Source organism: Colius striatus, chromosome 20 (assembly GCF_028858725.1).
Source record: "Colius striatus isolate bColStr4 chromosome 20, bColStr4.1.hap1, whole genome shotgun sequence".
NCBI classification, from domain to species: domain Eukaryota; kingdom Metazoa; phylum Chordata; class Aves; order Coliiformes; family Coliidae; genus Colius; species Colius striatus.
In genome coordinates this window covers 2,119,694-2,131,940 of record NC_084778.1, presented here as the reverse complement: position 1 = coordinate 2,131,940, position 12,247 = coordinate 2,119,694, and positions in this window count along the sequence as shown.

The window sequence follows — 12,247 nt, the reverse complement described above, 5'->3', positions numbered from 1 at the left end:
GTTGCTGAGCCACTCCAGTGCTCCGTGAGTCTTTTGCCATCCCATCCCTCCCTGCCACGAAGCATTCCCTGCTCTGTCAACCTGTTGGGAGAAAAACCATGTAAATAAAGCAAAGCATACCAAAAAGGGAAGAGAAGCAGCGACTTTGGGAGCTGAGATGAGCAGCTGTGTGATTCTTTTTCTGGAGACGTGTCCTCGAGGGACTGCCACAAGACGTCAGCTGTGCTGCGTGGTGCTGGGTGGAACTGGGCTGGCTTCAGCTGGATGTGTCTTCCAGAGGAAACAGGATGGCAGCTAAATGTGAGTCAACACACTTCCATGCAAGCTGGGTGGGTCTGCTGTTGGAAAAGCAGGCACCCACACAAACCTTCCAGGGAAGCAGAGACAAACCCCCTCCCTGTGCCATTGCAGCTGGTGCTTGCAGTGTGCTTGCTTGTTGTTCATGGGGCAGTAAATTGGACAGCCATAAATCTTTCAGGTGTAGGAAGCCCCTGTCTGATTTGACAAAGGGTCTAGAGAGCCCTTGGCACTGTGCATGTACTGACTATGAGAGAAAGAATGTCTCATATGAAAGAAAATGAATAGGATGAAGGGTAGAAGGGCAAATGACTTACCCCATCACCTTACCCCATCACCTTACCCCATCACCCAGCATCTGTGGGAGAACAAGGAGTGTGCTCAGGACATGCTGATCTCCAACATCAGGGGCTATTCTTCCTAATAACTTGTTGTTTTAATGTCCCCAGAGTTGTTTCTCCTCCTGGGTCTCTCTGGCTATGTAGTTGTGGAGAAGCACTGCCAAGAGATGTCCTCAGACCCGTGGGACATCTGCTGCACACATCCCCTCCTCACCAGCTTCACACAAGGCACACTCTGGCTCCCTACAGCCAATTTTATAAGCAGGTGAGAACTCACAAGCAGAGCTTTTTCTCCTCTTTCCTGAGCTCTGTACACACAGGGCTGTGTGACCCATCTCAGCAGGTTACTGCTCTTCTGTTTCAGCCATAATCACACCGTGCTTGTGCCCTTCCTCCATCTCCTCCCACAGAGGAGCTGAATACCAGGAGATGCTTTGCTGAACTCTCTTTTATCTTGGGAATCTCCCACCCTGGCCACTGAAATCTTTGGGATTTCACTGCATTTTCCACACTCACATGTTTGGAGGCTGCCCACAGTGCCCAGCTGCTTCTCACCTGTCTTCATTACTGTTTCACCACCAGATTACTCCCAGTACTGTTTTAGTCTCAGCTAGCTGCTTGCCCTCATCCTTCCATGCTGTGTTCCCACATCTCCCATCTGCATCTCACACCTTACATCCACAGGCTTTTTTTTTCTTCTCCCAAAGCAATTGTTGGGAGCTAAACATCCTCTGAAGAAGAAAAATAACAGTTATTTCTGCTCAGTGTATGGGCCTTCATTCCTCTCCTCGTCAGACTCCTTTTAATTAATGCCTGTAGGAATTTACTCTGTCTACCTTGTTGATACCTCTGGCTATCAGCTGCTGAGCGAAGTGTTCACAATCTTATCGGCTCTCAAACATGCATTTGGCTTTATTTCAGCTGGTCTTCACTTCTGTATTTCCTTAATGGCTTCTTTTAAGATTCCAGACCTTGTTTCTTATCTCTTTCCATAGCCAGTTCATTGGCAAATTAAGCAATGTTGGAACAGGCCACTTCAGTTTCCTTTGGCTTGAGTTATGGATAAATTATTGGAGCTACCTAGAGAGCTCCTGGAGCCTCTCTGTCTTCTTCCCAAGGAAGCATTCATACTGCTCACCCACAGCTCAGGCCTCACACCAACCTGTGCTGTGACAGGAGAGTTTCTGAGGGGATATCTTCAGCCCCCCAGGGTGCTGCTCCCTGTCAGCCCCTTGCAGAAGCCTGAGACAAGGAGCAGAGCTGGGGTGGGAGGATGCTGTGTTGCTTCACCATTGTTGGGAGGGAAGAGTGCAAGGGCATGAATTACTGTTTCGTTCCTGCACTGAGCTAGAGAACGTTGCCAGGGAGAAGGGGGAGGCACAAATGCCTAGTGAATTTTCTAGAGCAAGAAGGCAGATAGATGTGTCCTCACAGAGGGGTCTGACATGAAAACTTCATATCCCTTGTGCATGCCTCAGTTTGGTCTCCCATACATCTATCTTTTCCCCCCCTATTGTGACCTGTGCACTTTTCCTCATCCCTTCCAGCCTGCTGATCCAGTCCCACCCCTTGTTTTTCCCTCATGCACCTCTCCTCTACTAGTCTCAGTTTGGCTTTTCTCCAAGGCATCACTGAACCCAAGAAGTCGCCATGCTGGCTGGCTTGGCATTGCGAAGGATTTTACCAGTAACAGTGCAATACTCTGTGGCTTTTCACCTGGAGACTTTGGCATCCCTGTCCTTCTGCATCCCTCCCAGCAGAGAGCCAGGCTTCAGGGACTCCCCAGGATGGTTTGGGCTTAATGCCATGGGAAGGTGAGCTCCTTGGTAGGATGGGCTGTATGCTGAGGTGAACAGTCTGATGCTGTTCCTGCAGTATCTCCAGGTACACACTGATTTACACCAGCTAATGATGTGGCCCATGTCTCCCACATCTTCAGTGAGTCATTAGCAGTGGAAAAGGCCTAATCATCTGGATATCCTCCTTTTGGGGCACAAGGGCAGAAGAATTCCCTGCCTAGTCCTGTCTGCTTATTTTCTCATTTCGTTTTTTGATGAGGTCTGCATGAGAAAGCTCTGTGCAGAGCCAGCTGCCTCGTTGCTATGCACGAGGAATCCTATTGCTCAGAATCCGATTGCTTCTCTTATTGAAGGTGTCTGTGAAGCTGTGGGCACACACCTAATAAAGTTCATTGCTGGTCTTAAATACAGCTTTTGAATAAGATACTGCTCTGTGCTGGGTCCAGAGGAGATTCAAGGCAAACATTTCACAGATCATCGACACTGAAAATCTCCCTTGACTAAGAAATAGTGTTAGTCCCCCAGTGGGCTCCTGCTCATGACTGGCCATGGCTGGGATTGTTCCCTCTCTCTCTAACCAAGCTTTACAGCTCATGAGGTGGGAAAATTTATCCTCCCACCTCCACAGGGGCATCAGGAAAACAAACTATGTGATGCATTCAGATGCTTTCAGCAAGGGACACAGCCCATATATGCTCAGCTTGGGCTGTGTGGTCACTGCTGCTGGTGATACCACTCACAAGGGATGAGGGAAAACTCACAGGCAGAGGAAACGGCTTCTATTAGATCAGCCAGCAGGTCCAAAGAGAACAGAACAGAAAACACAACAGAAAAAGCATTTGAACACTAAATCCATCCTCAGAGCATGGAGTTGGCAGAGTCTGTTCCAGCCAGGCTTCAGCTTTTGAAATGTGTGTTGTGAGCTGGACGGTGTGACACAAGGGCACTTGGCATTTCAGAGCAGAGGAGTGTACAAGCAAAGGGACAGATAATAAATGAGCTCAGCTTTCATTCACTTGGAATCTGATGTTCCTATTCCTAAGGCAAAGATTTGTGTACTCCAAAGCAGATATAATAAAAGACTCCCCCTCTTTTGCCTTACCCAAACCCAGGGAGGCTTTCAGCTGCAGCTGTACTGCTGCTGCCTGTTGTACATAGAAAAGGGGACCTATTAGGAGAAGCACCAGCAGCCAGCTGAGGCAGCAGATCCTGACTGGCACTTTAGGAATCTGTTTGAGCAGCTATTTGCTTTGGTTTTGGAGTCTTTGCTTCTGCCTGCAGCACTCAGGTTTTGGTACTTGGGACCAGCTGGAGAGGGATGTTGCAATACTGTGCAAGCACTTGAGTATGAACTGAGGTTTGTGTGCAGAAAGAGCAGCCTGAGCAGTGGTTCTGCAACCATAGCAGTGTGTTTCTGTTGTTCAGTACGTTGTTAGCACATGCTTTGAAGAGGCAGTTTGTGTCAGCTTGTGATGACAACCCTCACAGGGGCCACATTCTGCTTTTAGGTGTGTGAGGCAGGCGTCGATCCGAGGGAAGTGTGCAGCCTGGCAAGGTTCATGCTGATATTCAGGGCTGTCTCACTACACTCCACATTTTGCAAGGGGCCTTTGCAATCTCTCTGTCTCAAAATGATTTTGACAAATTGGAGAAATGGTTTCGAAGCAATAGGATGCTATTTAATAGAGATAAGTACTGGATTCTGCATCTAGGCAGGAATAATGAACTGTTCACATGCAGGATGCAGAGATAGAGGCTTGACTAGGCAGCAATTCTGCAGAAGAGACTGGGGCTCATTTTTGATCACTGTATGAATGAGAGTCAGAGATGTCAAGTTGCTGCAAAAAAATGACAAACAGGAGAGTCTAGACAGAGGTATCACCAGCCAGACACACTAAACAGTGTTCCTGCTCTGCCCCAGTATTGCAGAGATCTCAGCTGGAGGCCTGGGTGCAGTTTTGGGCATAACTCATCCAGAAGGTTGCAAAGCAACAATGGTCCAGAGCAAGGAGGACTGACTTAAGGCCAGCAGACATGATCTGCCAAGAGAGATTGAGTAAATTGGAACAGTTTAGTCCATAGAAGGGGTTCTCAGGCAAGACAGGAATAGTTCTTAAATGTGGAAAAAGCTGATGCAAACAGAATGGAAATAATCACTTGTGCATGTCCAGAGGGAGCAGCACAGCCAGTCCTGGGCAGCCACAGCGCCAATTAAACGCTCCGAGAGGCTTTCCTGAGCGCCAAGGAAGCAAAGTGTCAGACACAAGGTCTCGGGAGGGGCAGAGCCCACACTGGTGCACACCATGGTGTCCTAGAGAGACAGCAGATGAAAGTGATACACTCACAGCAATTGTATGGAGAGAGGAGGCTGGGCTGGGTGACTCCAGCCTGTGATCCATGACCCTCAGAGTGTTGCCTCCTAGATTAGTGGCATCGTGTTGGACCTACACAGCATCAGTTTGTTTTGCAGCCAGCAATGCCTGAATGGGCCTGCAAAGAACAACCATCAATTTGGAGCACAGCTGCTCTTCACTTGCCCTTCTTCTTTAATCTATGAGCCCAGGACAGCAGTCTTCATTGTCCACACAACATCCAGCACCAAGGAATCATTGCCATAAATAGCAGTAGCTGTTTTGGCTGTATTGCCCCATCCTTGGCAGCGTTAGCCGTGCTGCCAGCTTGCCACCTTGTACACCCCGTGCACAGTGAGTCCAAGAGAGCTTTCCCTGCAGCCCCTGGTGGGACCAATGCAGTGACCATTCACTGTGGCCATCAACTTGTGTTTTGTTGCTTGTTCTCTAACATGAGGTGATGATTTCCTCGAGCACGTGCCGTGTTCCTGCAAGGCCCTGCCTCGGTGGCTTGAATTTAAATGCTCCTTTTCCCTGCTGTATTAGCTGAAATTGAATAACCCGATGCAACCCTTGAAGAAACAGTGCTACAAACAGAGAATGTTACTACATCTGCTCCAAGAACAACCTTCTCTGCATCTTCCCCTTCAACGCCTGCTTTCCCCTGTTTAACAGAACGAGTAATTAACGATGTTAATTTTCATCTCATTTGCTAATGAAGGCAGCCTAATTGCACAATAATTGGCAGCAGCTATAGCAGAAAACAGAAAATAAACCCTGCATATGTAATTCACTCTAACTTCTTTCTAATTGCCTCTCCAATGGCTCTCCATCATCAATGGTGTCTTCAGGGGATTTTGGTAATGAAGAGGAGGATGGGAGACAGAGGAAGGTGATGCCACTGAAAGGGAGGAGCTGGCATGACAGGCCCCTACCTGCCTGCTCTCAGCTCTCAAAGCTGGGAGGTGATGAATTACATGTGCCAGATGCAGAGCCACCTTAGGGCTGGATTCAGCCACCATAGGTCACATTCACCCTGGGGAATAGTTCAGCCAAAACCTCTGCTAAAGGATCTCAGGCTCCTTGTCCTTCTCCCAGCTGGATGTTCCTCTCCACACCTTTCCCAGTCCCAGAGAGCCACATTGCAAGGAGACTTGTTCTTCTGGAGTCTTTGTGCAAATCTTGAGGTGCCTCTTTGTCCATCACTGACCATTCCTGAACACAAGCAGAAATGGCCTCAGACTTGGCTTGTTTCCCCAGGAGGATCAGCAGCTTATCCTGGGGTTCCCAGGGCACCTGGCTGGAAGGGCTGGCACAACCAAGAGATGGGTGGCAAGTCTGGCTTTACTGAGGGAGTTAAGAGGTGGCTCACAAATGGATAGCTCCTGGCTTTTCCTCTTCTGACTGGGGGGCTTTGCTGCTGCCACGTGTCACTGACCTGCACTCCAAGGCATTGCTCAGTGTGGTCACTTTTTCAAACCCTGATGCCACACTCTCTCACTCCCACATTGTCCTGTCCCCTGCTGCAGAAATCCAGCTGTGTGGGGCCTCAGCAACAGATTCAAACCAGCTCCTGTCTTGCTTTCTAATACAATCCTGCTTCTGTGGGATTCCTTTAAAAGCAGCTCTCCCAGGTACCCTGAGAACCCCCCACAGACACACAAGCACCAAAGGAGCTGTCTCCTGTTTAAATTGCAAGTAGCTTTTCATACCTTTGTAGCAGTGCTGGTAGGTGCACTTGGCACTTAGGTGCTCTTTATCTTCATTTCAGGATCATGTTGTATTTGTGATTGAGAAGACATGGCTCCAGGGGAGTTTAGCCAGGAGCAGGACAGCACTCAGCTGGTCAGCCTCAGCACCAACTGCAGTCAGAGAGATCTGAGTTATCTGCAGGTCTCCAGTGCAACACAATGGCTTGAAGGCTGAGGAAATGTGCATTTGTCTGTAGAGCAGGAGCTGGTGCAGCTGAGCTCTGCTGCCCTGCCCAGAGCTGGTCAAGCTTTGGTCTTCTGGGAAAGCTTCAAAAGTGTCTTCTTCAAGGCAGCACAGGCATCATTTCAGTGTGGATGAAGTGAAGAGGCTGGGTGGTGCAGGCCACATGCCAGGCTTTGAGCCAGCACTGCAGTCTGGGCATCTCAGCCCTGGCAGCATGCAGAGTGCATGGCCCTGGGTGCTGGTGGCTGCTGACCAGCTTGAATCAGCCACCATCCAAGCACTGTGCTCATCATCCACCACCTGGTCCCTTATGGCCCTTCTCCATGTCTTTGTCACTCCTTCCAAGACTGGTTTCCACTCCTATACCCTCCACCACCTTCTTTCCTAGTTTCACCTCAGTTAATCTGGTTCTATTGTCTTCCTCTAATTATCTCCTTCCCTGAGTCATTTTTTTTGAGCTGTGCAATTGAAGAGCAGTCGAAGCAAACACAAGAAGGAGGAACAATAGAAGGAGGTTCATTAGATTGGAAGCAGCTGTCATTTCATCCCTCAGGGGAGCTGCTGGAGAATGGAGGGGATGGGGCCCTGTCTGTCAAGTTGGAGACCTTCCTGGTCCTCCTTGGCCAAGGTCTCATTCTGGGAAGAGAGGTGGGAGAGGAGACATTTGCTAAAGGACTCATCAATGGGCAGCTTGAAGGAATCTGATGCTGGCTAGAAATCCCAGCAGATGCCTCACAGAGATTCCCTGATTCACATCTCTTTTATCCTGCTGGCCTTTGAATTAGAACAATCTAATTAGTGGAGCTCATTATAATCAGTGTCTCAGGCTGCTGAAGATCTGGAATGGAGGCTGATTCCTGAGCTGCTTAAGAAGATCAGAGTTCAGGTGGTATTAGCAGGAGATCTCTGAGATCCCTGAGTGCAGGATGCTCTGTTGCCATCGTGGTGTCACCTTGCTTGGACAGTCTCCCTTGGAAAGACACACTCCCTCAGGAGAGATGCCACTGACTCAGCCTGGCCATGAACATGGACAATTCAGAGGAAGCTCTTTAGCTTTCACTTGTCCACCCATCACACATTCTCCACTCTGGGGACCAAGGCTCCTTGGACTAACAAAGCCAGGAGAGGAGGCTGGTTTTGGCTTCTGTTTCTACAGAGGAGAGCCTCAGTTGGTGCCTTCCCTGCTCAGAAGGCACATGATGTCTTCTGCTCCCCAGACCTGCTGCAAAGGATTGGTAAGTCACTCATGTTGTGCCATGACTCCCTGCAGGACCTGCCCAAGCAGCTCCTTGGTCCTGCAGAAAGCCAAACCTGCAAGAAACGTGGCATCAGTGGATACTGCTGCCCCTGCTCCTTGATGGAAGGGATTCCTGACAGCCCATGAAGCACAAGAAAACTCAAGACTGAACGGCCTGCAGGATCAACACTTTCTGCAGGAAGCCTGTGAACTGGGAAATGCACTGGTGCCAGCTTCTGTGCTGAGCTTCAGGTCCTTCAGCGTGCATCCTTCCCTCTGTCAGCATCCATGTGCCCAGGATGAGCAGAGCTCAGAGGGGAGCCCCAGCCTTGGCTGCTGTTGGCTCTCATGGGTGGCAGCTTCACCCCAGCCATTGGCTCCCACAGAGTTTAGCAAAAGCACAGGGCCTGATGTAAGTGCATCTGAAACACCAAAACCCTCTGAGCAGTAGGATCTGTTCTCTTTCTGACAGGCCTGTAACAGTTGCTAACATTTCTGGATGTGACATGTGAGAAGGGAGGCCCAGCAGCAGGCAGCAGCGTGGGCAGATGCAAACTGGGAATGCCCTGAGGCTTGGCTTTGTGTTCTCAAGGGATTCTCATGGCAGCTCGGAGGGAGGACAGGAGGTGGAGACACAGGCTGGGACTGTTTGTCATTATCAGAAAGGGTCACTGCTGACAGATGTCCTCGGAGCTTTTAGAGCCCACAAAGCTGCTAAACACTTCCTTTGGAAATGAAGCTGTCAACTGCTGTGGTTGGGTTGTGCAGTTGCAGCGTTCAGGATAAATCATGCAGAAAATCAGCTAATTAAACTAATAAGGAGTCCAAGGCAGGAGATGTTCTCTGATTGTTTCCTTGGTCACAGGAGGAGGAGAAAAGGCCCTTCTGGACAGGGATGGAAATGAGACCAATGTGTAACGTCACCTCGATGCTGTGGTGTGTGTGGATGCTGCCAGCAGTGCAGCTGGTGCACAGACTCTGGGGTGATGTGGCTCCCCATTTCTCATCACTGAGTATCTCCCTTAGTGGAGTGTGGCTGAGGGCAGGGAATGGCATTCCAAGGGCTGGCTGTCCTGCTGTGATGGAGGAAATACCATCCTCTGTGTTTTTACCATCTTTTCTTGGCCATCTTCCCACTGTGTTTTTCCTGCCAGAGACGTCTGTGTAGTGAGATGAGAGATGGTGTGGGGCAGCTCATGACATGTCGTCAGCCTCCCCTGCTCTCCTCCTTGGAAGATGGCAGGAGTCATCCATAGTGAAATGAAGCAGGATTCAGGCAGCAGCTAATTACCCCAGCCCAGCATTTGGACAGGATGGCAGATCTAACACTTTGGCTCCTGTAAGAATGCAGCAGGAGCTTTATTGACAACAGCTGCTTGGGACCTTGTTTTTATGTCACACATGAAAAACAACCACCCAGGAGCCCTGAGCCAGTTCTGCCTTGTCTATCCATATTCAGTGCTCATGAAAACAAACACTGTTGCTTTCCCCAGCAGCTAAATGCCCATTTCCAGGAGTGGGGGTTAATAGGTTCCCAGTGCAGAGCATCACCTCCTCAATTCCCTCTAGTCCCCCAGTGCCGTGACACCAGCTGTATAGATTGTGTTGTGAGCTCCCTTGAGCAGTCTAGAAGCACAAGGAGTGTTCAAGGCAGCTTGTGTTTGTTTCATTCCCAACCTCCCCTCTGGGGTTCATGTGTTTCTGTAACTGCTGAGAAGCACAGGGACCCGTCTGGAGGGAACCTCAAAACCTCTGGAGAGTCATCAGTCTGGCTTGAAACCATCCGTGCTCTGGGAGTTGTGATCCATGCTCTGGGAGTTGTGATCCATGCTCTCTCTGGGACTTGATCTCTTTGGTCTGACCCGTTTGTGAGCTGGCAGGGACCTGCCCCAGGCTGGCAGAGAGAGCAGGGTCAGGCAGCATCACTCACACCTGCGTCTCCTCCCTCCTGGCCCGTCTGATCTCTGCTGCTCCCCGTGTTTGAGCCAGCTTTCCCAGTGGATGTATGAAGGGAGTGTGCAGGACAGTCCCTCTCACTCCCAAATCCCCATCCATGCAGGAACAGGCAGCCCAGCTGCTGCAGATGCTGGGAGTTGCAGGCTGTGGTGTCAGCAGGTAATGGGATGCTCTGGTGGGGTCATCCAGGCAGAACCATGTCCCTGAACGTGCAAGTGGGAGCTTCTGCCCTGTGTTAAAGCTGGCAGCAAAAGCATGTGGGGCCTGTGCTGATGCCCAGGGAGGTTTTGCTGCTGAGCCCTGCAGTGGCCAGACTCTCACACAGCCACACTTTCTGTGGCTCAGCTCCTAAATGAGAGCAGCAGATCCTGCATGATTATACCAGAGTTTGTCCATTTCCCATGGAAAGGGAGACAGAGGCATCTCTCCATCCCATCTGGCAAGGCATGAAGGGGATCACAAGAGCTGAAAAACCTTTTGTGCCTTCTCAGTACAGTTCCCCCCTCAGTGGCAGAGTCCTTTAAAACCCTTGGCCTGAGTTATTGTCCCTTTAAAGACTTCAACTGTAACTCTAGAGTGATCAGCTCTGCTAGCATTTATTGGAGGATGGTGGGGGAAAGGGAATAGGTGTGGCTGGGGAGAGACCTTTGGCAGATAACTTTGCAGCAGCTCATTATCTGCTGGGGAGATTTCAATGCATGTGAAATATGAAGCTGCTAATTTGTATTTTAATATTCCTCTTGTGTCCCATTGCCCATATAAATTAAGTAAATTCAATCAGAGGCAATCCCTTATCTATTGCCTGCCTGAGCCTTGCTGGGGAGCTGCATCAGTTACAGAGCTGGAACAGAAATCTGAGATCTCTCCCGATATATCAAAGTCAGACAGAGGGAGAGCATTGATCTCAGGCAGCTCCACAACAGGCTGTGCAATAAAAAAAGAGGAAAAAAAGAGGGGGGAAAAAAAAAGAGGAGGAAGGAGCAGACAGAACAATCTCTCTTTTCTCTTCCTTATCAGCATCATGAGCTTTGAATTACAAGTGAGTGAGAGCTGACTTATTCCTTTTTCGAGGGAGAAACACACGCACAGGAGTCAGGGTAACTGGAATTATGGCTCCCCTGGCCATCATAGATTGGCCCCCATGTGTGCATGTAGTATTTTGTATTACTGTTTATGGGGCTAACTTTAATGTCTTAATATATATGTGCAGTGTGCCAGAATTACAGCCGGAGGGGGAACCATCACTTTGAACTCCCTGACTTCTGTGCGTGTGAAACCTCAGCTGTGATGTTCATTTACTGGGGTTTTTTTGGTGGTGGTGGTTGTTTTTTAGTCATTCCCCACCTCTTTTCTTTTATAGATACAAGAAAGATGAGGAAGGAAAGTGGCAACGTGCTTGTCTGATGCTGCAAGTGATGGGTTAGCGCTGGGGATTCGCAGGCAGGCTGTGGCCCTTGGTGCTGCTGTGGGAAGGTGGGAGTTTAAAGGCAGCACTGGGGCTCAAGAAGAAGGAAAACTGAGGCCTGGAGCTATTGCAATAGCAAAGTGTAACAGTGCTTGTGGGGAGCAGGATGGCTTGGGAGGGTTTGGTGTTGCTGTGACACATAAATGTAGGATGCAGGCAGCAGCAATGTAAAGCTGGAGGGCAACACGTCACCCTCGTAGGAACGGGGGGCAGAGGCAAGCAGGAGAGAGGCAGATCTTCTTCTAGTCTTCACACTGAGAGAAGCCTGAGTTTGTCACTGCCAGCACAGTTGTATGGCTCTACATTGGTTAGGCAGGTTAGTCAGGACTCTTACTAAGGCAGGGCAGCTCCTGTCTGCAGCCAGACCCTGCAGGTTCTGCAGTAGAGGATGATGAGGATGGTGAGGGCTTCCCCAGCCAACCAGGGAAGGCTGTTTGTCCAGGAATGCCAGGTTTTGTTTAATTTGTAGGTTGTGTAACTTTCCAAAGCCTGTTCTCTTCTTCTCATCATGAAAAAGAAAAGCCTGGAAAGCCATCAAGCTTTAAGTGAAGAAATTGCTCCCCTGAAAGATGTCCCCAGTTCCCTGCGTCTCTGTCCCATGGCAGTTCCCTAATGACTCAATCAGAGAAAGCACAGAGAGCTGCCTCTCCTCTGCTCAGCTGCGTCCCCACACTTCACTCATTGGTGCCTCCTGAGTTTTAAGGTCCCTAATTTCGTGTTGAATGCACTTGAAATCAGCTCAAAAGCTTTGAGGGAGGGCCAGACTGCCAGATGGACAGACATACCCCGGGACAGTGTGATTGCTGCCGTGTTATTTCCATCAGCAACCTGATTGGAAAATGAATGGAGGCTTTTTGAAATGGGAA